The sequence below is a fragment of the Mustelus asterias genome, chromosome 23 (assembly GCF_964213995.1).
Source record: "Mustelus asterias chromosome 23, sMusAst1.hap1.1, whole genome shotgun sequence".
Classification (NCBI taxonomy): Eukaryota; Metazoa; Chordata; class Chondrichthyes; order Carcharhiniformes; family Triakidae; genus Mustelus; species Mustelus asterias.
Window position 1 is genome coordinate 54,137,780 of NC_135823.1, and position 12,458 is coordinate 54,150,237.

The 12,458-nt window shown below is 44.5% G+C and overlaps 1 pseudogene across 1 annotated transcript; it reads right to left on the reverse strand.

The window, feature by feature from the left end:
* Positions 1-1,986: 1,986 nt before the first annotated feature.
* On the reverse strand, positions 1,987-12,211 carry LOC144510442 (cytochrome P450 2K1-like; annotated as a pseudogene). The gene is made up of 7 exons (XR_013500632.1): positions 12,014-12,211; positions 10,145-10,307; positions 8,982-9,000; positions 8,748-8,932; positions 6,227-6,344; positions 3,374-3,458; positions 1,987-2,027 (listed from the first exon to the last, which is right to left on the reverse strand). The product of XR_013500632.1 is annotated as a cytochrome P450 2K1-like (transcript).
* Positions 12,212-12,458: the final 247 nt, after the last annotated feature.

Genomic DNA, 12,458 nt, shown 5'->3' on the forward strand with positions numbered 1-12,458 from the left:
CAATACGGTTTCCCCAGACAGGCAGAGGGGGAGGTGGCCAAAGTAATTGATAGTCTATTACAGCAGGGGGTGTGGAGACAAGTGGTATCCACAAATAATGCGCCGATATGGCCTGTGAAAAAGGTAGATGGATCATGGAGGTTAACGGTCGATTCTTGGGAATTAAATTAAGTTACCCCACTCACGTCCCCTACAGTAGCTGCAAGTCCTGTCACCGTGATGAGACAGGGAGCCCAGGCAAAGTTTTTCACGGTAATGGCTTCTGGTCCATCCCTTTAAATCGGTGTTGCCAGTACAAGTTTGCCTTTACCTTCCAGGGACAGCAATACACTTGGACTTGCCAACCACAGGGTTTCCATAATTCCCCGTCCATCTTTCACAGGTGACTAGCTACCAGGCTAGAAATGTTTTCCCGACCTGAGTGCTTGGTCCAATATGTAGACGATTTATTGTTACAGACTAACACCAAAGAGGAGCATGTAACCTTGCTGGATGAATTACTCGCACTGCTCCACTCATTAGGCTGTAAAGTCAACCCAAAAAAGACCCAAATTTTGCAACCCAAGGTTATATACCCAGGTACAGTGATTACCTATGGGAAGAGGGAGCTCAAACAGAAAAGGATAGACTCTCCATAGTGCACCTCCCACTGCCCCGGGATGTGAGTGCCCTCCGCCCTTTTCTAGGTCTAGTAGGGTACTATCGGAATCATATAGACGGCTTCGTCACCAAGGCAGCCCCACTTTCCGAATTGCTAAAGAAAAACGCGACCTGGAAGTGGACTGCGCAGCACACAGCTGCAGTAACCGATTTAAAGCGCGCCTTCGCCACAGCGCCAGCCTTACTAGTCCCTGACCCAGATCCACCATACGCCTCAGAAGTTGCAGCCATCGACCACACACTTTCAGCAGTATTATTACGAGAAAGACATGGTAGACCAGGCCCAGTAGCCTGTGCCTCACGAGTATTGGACCCAGTCGAACAGGGCTTCTCCGGGTGTGAACGACACCTGCTCGCGGTATTTTGGGCCGGGCAGCATTTCGCCGATATCACCGGACTGAACCCAATAACCGTCCTCACTGAACACACCCCAACCCAGCTTCTGCTGGATGGCCGCCTTAAAGACGGCTCAATAAGCCAGGCCCGCGCAGCCCGTTGGACACGACTACTGCAGGGTAAGGACATCACTGTCAAGCAAACCAAAGTGCCCACGTTCCTGGCAGATAATTTAAATTATGGGGGAGATCCGCATGAGTGTCAGGTTATAGCCACACAGGACCCCACAGGTCCGTTTATCCCGAAACAACAGGAGAGACGATCAGGGACAAAACAAACAGCCACCCAACGGACAGACTCAGCCATGAGAATTTATGTAGACGGTTCATCCACCATAGAGAATGGGACCAGAATCACAGGATGTGGCATTTATGTAGAAAACCAGCAGAGACAGCCACCAATAGAGCTCACTCTCAAACTACCCAGCCATTTGAGTGTTCAAGCTGCCGAACTAGCAGCAGTCGCAGACGTAGTGAGCCACCCAGACCTATTCCCAACCCCTGCCACCATACACTCCGTAAGAGTACAACACCAGGTACACTCCGATAGCATGGACGTGTGCAACAGCCTGACTGAGTTCCTACCGTTATGGGAAGCCAGAGGCTTCGTCTCTACGGACGGAAAGCCCCAACCGTCAGCCCCCTTATTAAAATATGTTCTGCAGGCCATCGAAGGGCGCACATATGGAATTAGAAGCCACCACAGGACTTCCCCACCTGGTAAATGTACGGCAGATACACTAGCCAAGGCCAGTGCTCGTATGGGACAGTTTTGGCAGCCACCTGTAGGAGAGCAAGTAAACGCTGTGACCATCTGCCAAACTAATATAGCCGACCTGGTCCAGGCGCAGCGCACCGACAGTTCCCTAAAACAAATTTTATAAGGAGTCTACCCAGCCCCATATGAGAAATGGAAGGACAAAATACAGATTCAGGATGGTTTGATATTAAAGGCAGGCGCATACGTAGTCTCTACCCAGGACAGAAATCAGCTCATCTACCAGTACCATGATGGACATGGCCATCAGGGCATAGAGACAACAACCGAGCGATTAAAAGAATTATGTTGGTGACCCGAACTGCATGATGACGTTGCCCATTATATCGACAATTGTTTAATTTGTGCCCAGAACAACCCCGGTAGGTATGCCAGAAAAGCGGAGCTAAGGCACACACGGCCAGTCGAAGGCCCCTGGACAAACCTCCAAATTGATTATATCGGTCCACTAGCGCCATGTAGGAATGGATTTAAATACGTCTTGGTAACAATAGACACTTTCACCAAATGGGTCGAGGCATTATTCCTTGGCACGTAGGAGAATGAGGGGTGATCTTATTGAGGTGTAGAAAATCATGAGGGACACAGATAGGAGGAACACACACATCTTTTCCCCAGGGAAGGGGAATCGAAAACGAGAGGGCATAGGTTTAAGGTGAGAGGGGAAAGATTTTAAAGGGACCTGCGGGGCTACTTCTTCACGCAGAGGGTGGTGAGTATATGGAATGAGCTGCCAGAGAAAGAGGTAGGTTCAAAAGCAACATTTAAGAAGCATTTGGATAAGTACAGGAAAGGATTAGAGGGATATGGGCCAAATACGGGCAATTGGGACAAGCTGGGAGGGCACCATGGTCGGCATGGACCGGTTGGGCCGAAGGGCCTGTTTCCATGCTGTATTGGTCTATGACTCTATGACTCTAAGCTAAGGCCACCGCAAAGATATTAGCCCAGCAGGAAAGGATGTCCCGAGGCATGGTACATTGGGGAGACCATGCAGATGCTACAACAACGGATGAATGAACACCGCTTGACAATCACCAGGCAAGAGTGTTCTCTTCCTGTTGGGAAACACTTCAGCGGTCACGGGCATTCGGCCTCTGATCTTCAGGTAAGCGTTCTCCAAGGCGGCCTTCACGACACACGACATCGCAGAGTCGCTGAGCAGAAACTGATAGCCAAGTTCTGCACACATGAGGATGGCCTCAACCGGATCTTGGGTTCATGTCTCACTATCTGTAACCCCCACGACTTGCCTGGGCTTGCAAAATCTCACTAACTGTCCTGTCTGGAGACAATACACATCTCTTTAACCTGTGCTTAACGCTCTCTCCACCCACATTGTCTGTACCTTTAAGACTTGATTACCTGTAAAGACTCGCATTCCAACCATCATTTTGTAAATTGAGTTTGTGTCTTTATATGCCCTGTTTGTGAACAGAACTCCCACTTACCTGACGAAGGAGCAGTGCTCCGAAAGCGAGTGGCTTTTGCTACCAAATAAACCTGTTGGACTTTAACCTGGTGTTGTGAGACTTCTTACTGTGTTTACCCCAGTCCAACGCCGGCATCTCCACATCATGTTTATCATACAGCACAGAGGACAGCAATGGAATCACATGGGTTTCCTGAAAATATTAAAATAACATTTCTTTATAATGCTTTTATTTTTATATTGGAAGTGTTGTGGAGTTGAGTTCATAAAGATGTAAAGAATGTGAAATATTAGAGGGAAACAACAGTACATGGTCCCTTTAAAAACTGGTTCATGTCAGTCCCTTTAAAAGCTGGATTTGTTCAATGCTGAGATGTTTAAAATGCAGAGTACACACAGACTCTAAGTTGCAACATTTGGTTTGAGGACCACACAATAGGGTTGCCTTGGTAACAGGCTCTGCAGGTTTTTGCATTTTGGTAGCCTATGAGTTTAACGAAGACACTCAGCGAAATGGAACCTATCAGATTGGAGTTTGCTGTTGTTGTCAGCATGAAAGCAATCCTGATGTGGAGAATGCAGAGGTCATCAGGAATATAAAAGAGGAACTCAACTGCCTTCAGTTCAGTTCCACCAGTTGTTGAGCCAGGAGTGCAACAAGAAGCAGGGCCCGATCACCTGAAGCAGTTAAAGACAGTTAAGGGCAGTTAGCTCAACTGGAGCAGTTGGTTCTTAACTTTGCCAACTTCAGACAGGTCTTCACATAAATCACCCTCTAACAAGCAAAAACTACCAAATCAGACAGCAATTACAGACAGCGGACAACTACCGAAGAAGTCCAAATCTTCCGAACGCTATCAGCCCTGGTTGTCTACTTTCTTTGAGTGTGACTAAAATTCTGCTATTACTGTTTTGGTGATGAATGTTCCTTGTGTTTATTTGAACAGCATTTCAATCAAACTTTCCTTTAAAATGTTATTGGTTTAGTTAAAGTGCCTGTTTGGTTAAAAATAAAATAACTTGTTAATTATTCTCTTAAAGCGAGTGTCAGGTCTTTATGTTCATGAACCTCTAAATGCTAAGGTAGAACAGTTAACACCTTCCCAAACACTTTCACAGATTATGAAGTGAGGTAAAGGGGATTAACCTCTGCTGAAAATATTTATACTGTTGTTAATCAGTCACTTCAGTGTGAGCTTAAATATAGAATTTCCATTCCAATTCTGGCCCCTTGGCCATCGCCAGCTTTACTCATTCCACCAGTAAGAAGTCGTGCTTTCAGCTGTCTAGGCCCCAAACTCTGGGTTTCCCCACCTTATCGTCTCCACCTGTCTCCATCTCTCCCCCTCAGCCCCTATATTTGTGCGAGCCATGTCATAGTTGGTTGCATATTCACCTCTCTCAAATCAAATTGCAGGCATTAATACAGAGACCATCAATCCAGTACAGAGACCACCACTCCAGTACAGAGACCACCACTCCAGTACAGAGACCACCACTCCAGTACAGAGACCATCACTCCACTACAGAGACCACCACTCCAGTACAGAAAGCATCACTCCAGTACAGAGACCAACCATCGCTCCAGCACAGAGACCACCTCCATTGCACAGATATTGGCCGGGATTTTCCAGTCGCAGGCGAGAGGAATACTTGGCAGACCTGCAAAAGGTTCCATTCTCACTCAACGTGAATTTTCGGTCCTGCCACAATCCCAACCACTGCTTTTTCAATCAGACAGGATTGAAGCTGAGGCCTCATTTCTGTCTTCCTGGGAGATGCAAAAGATTATCTGGTCATTATTCCAACGTTCTTGGTCTTGCTAAATGAATGCAAAATACTTCATGAGTCTGCAGAGGTATATGAAACAGGAGCTTTACTGGAACACATCTTACTGCTCTGGCTTATACTTTCCACGAGGGTGTACACAAGACAAAATAAATCATGTGATGTTGCATCACTTCCTGTAATGATATACAATTAGAATTAACATATTAAAACCCAATATACCACATGACACTACACTACAATGGTCACATTGCTGTTTGCTGTGCCCATATCGAATGCTGCATTTCTCACATTACGATGATGACTACACTTCAAAAGTATTTCATTGGATCTAAAATGCTTTGAAACCTCCTGGAGAAATGCAAAGTGCTTTATAAATGCAAGTCTTCCTCTTAAGCCTAACTCAGTTTATATTATCTCTCCTGATATCTCCTGCGGTGGCTCAGTTTCAAATATTTGCTCCTGAAAAGTTCCTTTCGAAACTCACATTCTGCATTCAAAGGTGTGCAATGAAAGATTTGTTTGTGAACTCATATGCTCCCAATTTATTCTCCCTTTCTCACTGTTCTCCCCACTCATTTACGACATAGAATAACCTCAAAAGAGGCGATGGGGAAAGTGGCCTTTTGGCCCATTCTTTCTGTGCCAGCTCTTTGATTGACCTGTCAAATTACTTCCACTCCTCTGCTCTTCCTTCAACAACTTTGGTACATAACATATCATGAGAACCAACCACTGAGGCACTAATGGTGCAAAATGCAGCAAGATGCAAAATTAAAGTTTTGAAAGTTAATTTATTGGCGTCACAAGTAGGCGTATATTTACAGTGCAATGAAGTTACTGTGAAAATCCCCTCGTCGCCACACTCTGACACCTGTTCGGGTACACTGAGGGGGAATTTAGCATGGCCAATTCACCGAACCTGCAGATCTTTGGACTGTGGGATGACACTGGAGCACACGGAGGAAACCCACGCTGACACTGGGAGAACATGGAAACTCCACACAGATGGTGACCCGAGTCGGGAATTGAACCCGGGTCCCTGACAATGTGAAGCAGCAGTGCTAACCATTGTGCCACCGTGCTACCCTTGAGAGCTCATTTCCTCCCCAGGCTCTCCATTAAATGTCAAAATATCAGGCCCCAGTTGTGGCCATAGCTTCCCGGGAGTACGTTTGGAATGAAGAATCCTTTGAAGATTGTGTCCACTGTGGTTTCGTGTGGGATGTTCAGGGGCACAACGTCACCAAACTCTGGATTTCGTGGATCACCGCCTCAGTGTACGGCAAACCTTTTCAATCTTAAGTTCTGGGAGATCAGTCTGATCCAATAACTCTGGTAATTTCCTCATGAACCTTTTCTGCAAGACAAGCACATTTTTAAAGTGATTGAAAGTACGGTTCTGGATTTATTCCTGCAAGACAGCTCCTGACCTCATTACAGCGTTGGTCAAACATGGGGAAAAGAGCTGAATGACTGCCCTTGACAATATCCAGCATTGGACTGACAAGTGAAAAGTAACATTCGCGCCACACAAGTGCCAGGCATTGACCATCTCCAGCAAGAGAGAATCCAACCATCAACACTCAAATTTCAATGGCATTACCATCACTGAATTCCCCACTATCAACATCCTGGGGCTTTGCACTGACCAGAAACTGAACTGGACTATCCGTATAAATACTATGGCAATGTAAGCAGGTCAGCGGCCAGGGATCCTACACCTAGTAACTAACCTCCTGACTCCCCAAAACTAGTTCATCATCTACAAGGCATAAGTCAGGAGTGAGATGGAATTCTCTCCATTTGCCTGGATGAGTGCAGCTCCAACAGCACACAAGAAGCTTGACACCATTTAGGGAAGAAGCAGCACGTTTGATTGGTACCCCTTCCATATTCACTCCATCCACCACCAATGAACAGTGACAGCAGTGTGTACAATCTACAAGATGCACTGCAGGAACTGACCAAGGCTCCTTAGGCAGCACCTTCCAAACCCACGACCAATACCATCTAGAAGGGCAAGGGCAGCAGGAACATGGAAACACCACTACCTAGGGGTTCCCCTTCTCACCATCCTGACTTAAAAATATGTTGTTTTTTCACTGTCTCTGGGTCAAAATCCGGGAACTCCCTCCCCAGTGGTACGGTGGGTGTACCTACATCACAGGAACTGCAGTGATTCAAGAAGCTAGCTCACCTTCTGAAGGGCAACTAGAGATGGGGGACTGTTAAACTCCAAGATGTTTTATGAAGTTAGTTCAGATCCTAAGTTTGACATTTGATTTTGTTACCAGGGTGAACATAAGGAGTTTCAATCCAAGTATGATTCAAGTGAGCCACTGGGGAGCTTTTATCAAACAAAGTTCAGTTAAGAACACAATGTTAGAATAGAATTTAAAAAATCTCACGGGATCAGCGGTGATTTAGCGAGATGGATTTAGAACTGGCTTGGCCATAGAAGACAGAGGGTAGCAGTGGAAGGGTGTTTTTCTGAATGGAGGTCTGTACCTAGTGGTGTTCCACAGGGATCAGTGCTGGGACCTCTGTTGTTTGTAATATATATAGATAACTTGGGAAAAAAGGTAGTTGGTTTGATTAGCAAGTTTGCGGATGATACTAAGATTGGCGGAGTTGCGGATAGTGATGAAGGTTGTCAGAGAATACAGCAGGATATAGATAGACTGGAAAATTGGGCAGAGAAATGGCAGATGGAATTTAATCCAGACAGATGCGAGGTGATGCATTTTGATAGATCCAATTCAGGTGGGAGCTGTAAAATAAATGGCAGAACCATCAGGAGCATAGACACACAGAGAAATCTGGGATTACAGGTCCACAGATCCTTAAAAGTGGCAGCACAGGTGGAAAAGGTGGTGAAAAAAGTATATGGCATGCTTTCCTTCATTGGATGGGGCATCGGGTATAAAAGTTGGCAAATTATGTCACAGTTGTATAAAACGTTGGTTAGGCCACATTTGGAATACAGTGTCCAATTCTGGTCACCACATACCGGAAGGATTTGGAGGCTTTGGAGAGAGTGCAGAAACGTTTTACCAGGATGTTGTCTGGTATGGAGGGTATTAGCTATGAGGAGAGATTGAATAAACTGGGATTGTTCTCACTGGAAAGATGGAGGCTGAGGGGCGACGTGATAGAAGTTTATAAAATTATGAGAGATGTAAATAGGGTGAACAGTTGGAAGCTTTTTCTCAGGGCAGAAATGACAAATACAAGGGGGCACAAGTTCAAGATCAGGGGGGAAAGGTTCAGTGGAGATGTGTGGAGGACATTTTTTACACAGAGGGTGGTGGAGGCCTGGAATGCACTGCCAAGTGAGGTGGTTGAGGCAAATACGTTCGCTACATTTAAGATTTATCTTGATCGGCGTATGAACAAATTGGGAATAGAGGGATATAAGCAGTTGGTTTAGAGAGGTAAAAGTGAGCGGCGCAGGCTTGGAGGGCCAAAGGGCCTGTTCCTGTGCTGTACTGTTCTTTGTTCTTTGTAAATACACAGCTTCCAATCCAGGTGAGTAAAAAGGGGCAGAGCGGCAATCTGACTGTGATTGCCACTCTCGGAAGTTCTGGGTCTTCTGTGATTCTCTATAACTCAACCTCATTTACAAATAATTAGAAACACACAGAGAAAAGAAACATTGATAATTCTGTTTCTTTACCTCACACAAACTCACCTTTATAAGAATCAAACATTTTTATCAGAAATTCAATTTCCTCAATTATTTTGTCTTCAATGGTTTTTTTGCCCATTCCAAAATCTCGCAGGGTGGTTAAGGTGAACCTTCGCATTTGTTTCCATGACTCCCCGTGACCAAAAATAATGCATACAATTAAATCCATCAAAAGGAAGTCATTAAAACTTCAAACACAATGAAAGATGTTTGACTTAACACTTACTATGCTGATACCTCTTCAGTTTTCGATTAACTAGAATAGATAGTGGTCAAAGCCGAGAAATTACTCTTGATTTAATTTATTATTGTCACGTATATTGGGATATAGTGAAAAGTATTGTTTCTTGCACTATGCAGACAAAGCATACTTTTCATAGAGTACATAGGGGAGAAGGAAAGGAGAGGGTGCAGAATATAGTGCTGGAGTTACACATAGGGTGTTGAGAAAGATCAGCTTAATATATGGTGGGACCATTCAAAAGTCTGATGGCAGCAGGGAAGAAGATGTTCTTGAGGTGGTTGGTACGTGTTCTCAGACATTTGTATAATTTTCCCGACAGAAGACGGTGGAAGAGTGTCTGTCCTGCGTGGGGTCCTTGTTTATGCCGGTTGCTTTTCCGAGGCAGCAGGAAGTTTAGATGGAGTCAACAGATGGGAGGCTTGTTTGCATGATTGACTGGGCGACATTCACAACCCTTTGTCGTTTGTTACGGTCTTGGTCCGAGCAGGAGCCATACCATGCTGTGACATATCCAGAAAGGATGCTTTCTATGGTGCATCTTTAAAAATTGTCACGGCGGACATGCCAAATCTCCTTCACCTCCTGAGAAAGTAGAGGCGTTAGTGGGCTTTCTTTTTTGTATCCGTGTGTCATGACCTTTCCCACAGAAACAAAACTAGATCACATTTACAGCACAGACACAGGCCATTCAGTCCAACTGGTTGATGCTGGTATTCAGGCCCCACATGAGCCTTCCCCCTCATTCCTGTTTCACTGAACGCAAACAATAATTGACACTGGCTTAATTTTAAATTTCAAATTTGGGATTATTGATTCCTGTTAACACAAATTCTCAATGTATCAATAAAGATATTAATACCTCTGTTAAAATCACAGAAAATAGAATACTACATGAATTTGCTATATTAATATCACCAATTGTAGTTTATACTAATCGTTTGTGTAATTACCACGTTTTACAGAAGTTACAGAAAATTGGTAACCAATCACATTCAAAGGGTGTTTTTTTATCTTCCAAAGTTCTTTAAAACATTAAACTTTAGAAAAATGAACCTTTGACAAAGTCTGAAAAATATTAATTATTTGAAGCCAGACAGGATTCAGCCAGATTTGAACTGACAGATTTTACAACAGTGAAGTTAAAGGTGAGAATTACCGTGTCCCTTTATAGTTGCCTCAAATATCGGGATGTGTGCTCTTCCACCAAATTCCTCTGCATGTTTGACAAGTGCATCATTCACTGTCTCATAGTCGGTCAGCACCACTACATTCCTGAATCCTAGCTTGATGCTGAATACTGTACCGTACTTCTCAGATAGCTGAAACAAAAGCAATACATTTCCATGAACAACTCATTCAACCATTCACATCACATGCCTTGTGCAGCTTCTCAATAATGCATTGTAACATGTTCACCAGGGATGAGGAAGCACCAGAGCTTGATAAGGACACTCACAGTCGCCAGATACTGGCACTTACTCTCGTGGGTAGTGGAGGGCCAGGATCGTCATGTGGTGAGTCACTGGGCATGGGAGAGTGGGGCTGCAGCCAAGAGCAATGAAAGGACAATTCATGTACCAGCTCCAGAGTGTGAGGTTGCAGTCAAATTCAACTGCTGTCATTGCCTGGACAGATGGCCGTGAGGATACAAGGGCTTTGCACCAAGCAACCAGCCTCTGGTTCTGTGTGAAGGTCTGAAGATGGTGGGTATTACTGGCTGGTACATGATGCTAGTATCTAATAGGTCCTATTGATGGGTATTAAATACCTCGTAATTTAACTCAATACAATGGACAGGTGCTGGATATGGATTAGTTAATTTTACTCAGATCTGTATGTAAAGATGAGTCAACCTCCTATCCCTCAAATATCTCTGATACAAAGGTGATACAATAATGATAAGGAGTCAATGACTGCAATAAGGAGAGATGATGTCTTGGAAGGGTCTTCAAACAAGGCTTTGTGGGTAGAAATTTGGAATGTTAAGTGGGCAGTCCATTTCTGGGAGTGTATAAATCTTGTCCGATTTTCCCTCTCTTCAGCTCTGACAAAGGGTCACCCAAACTCGAAATGTTGGCTCTATTCTCTCTCCACAGATGCTGTCAGACCTGCTGAGTTTCTCCAGCATTTTCTGTTTTTGTGTCCGAAGCAGCTTGTCTCCAAAATCATGAGGGAGCTAAACAAAGTAGTTCGGGAGAGACTGTTCCAATTGGCGGAATGGTTGAGAAGCAGAGGGCACTAATGCAAAACAAACGCACCAAAGGTGACATCAGGGATCTTTTTTAACATAGTGTGTGGTTCGGATCTGGAACGCACTGCTCAAGACAATGGTGGGGGCAGATTTAATCATGATTTTCAAAAGGGAAATGAATAATTCCATGAAGTGAACCTTCTCTGAACTGCTTCCAGTACAAGTTTATTCTTCGTTAAATACGTAGACCAAAAGTATACACAGTACTCCAGGTGCAATCTCACCATTGCCCCGTACTGTTGGAGCAAGTCTTCCCGACTTTTCTATACCCTTTCCCTTGCAATAAAGAGCAGCATTCCATTTACCTTTCTAATTCTTCGCTGTGCCTGAATGTTAACTTTCTGTGGTTCATACACCAGGACAGCCAGATCCCTTTGTACTGCAGCATACTGCAGTCACTCTGCATTTAAATAATATTTTAATTTTCCATTCTTCCTGCCAAAGTGGAAAACCTCACACTTCCCACATTTAACTCCATCTGACAAATGTTTGCCCACTCACTCAACCTATCTACAATGGTGTAGACACGATGGGCCAAATGGTCTCCTTCTGCACCGTAACAATTCTGTGGTTCTTTACCTGTCAGTATGATGTCAATTTACCAGCACAGCCTTTGGGGGAAATCAGCTGCACTCTGGTTGATTTACGGTGTTTAACAACAATCTGCATTCACATAGCGCCTTCAACATAAAAATGAACATCGCAAGGCACTGAAGAGGTGGCAAGCAGCAGAACAGCTTTCCGATTTACTGTAAGAATCTGGCTCTCTCTTACCTTCGTCAAGGATTCACTCAGCTTCTTCAGATCCAACATGTGCAGGTTGCCAATCACTGGGAGAGGAGCGGGTCCCGGGGGGAAGTTGAGGGTTCCATGAGATTTAGACCCAGTGTTAAAATACACCAGAAGGATAATGGTCAGAGCAGCAAACAACACCAGAGTGGCAGAATCCAAAGAGAATACACTTTGAATTGACATACTGGGATTTAAACTGGCGATGTGGCCAACAGGAGTTATCACAGTTTATGTTAGATCTCAGCAACTTCCCGAATGAGCTCCAAAATCCAAAAAAGATAAGCTCACACAGGTCGAGGTGGTTTTCAGTTGTTACTCTCTTGCTGACTGGACTTTCCCTTGTTGAAACCAAGTCGTGTATCAACTTATAAACAGGATAAAGCTACATCACACTGGCAGCAGGGGCGGGACATGCAAACTTATCCCT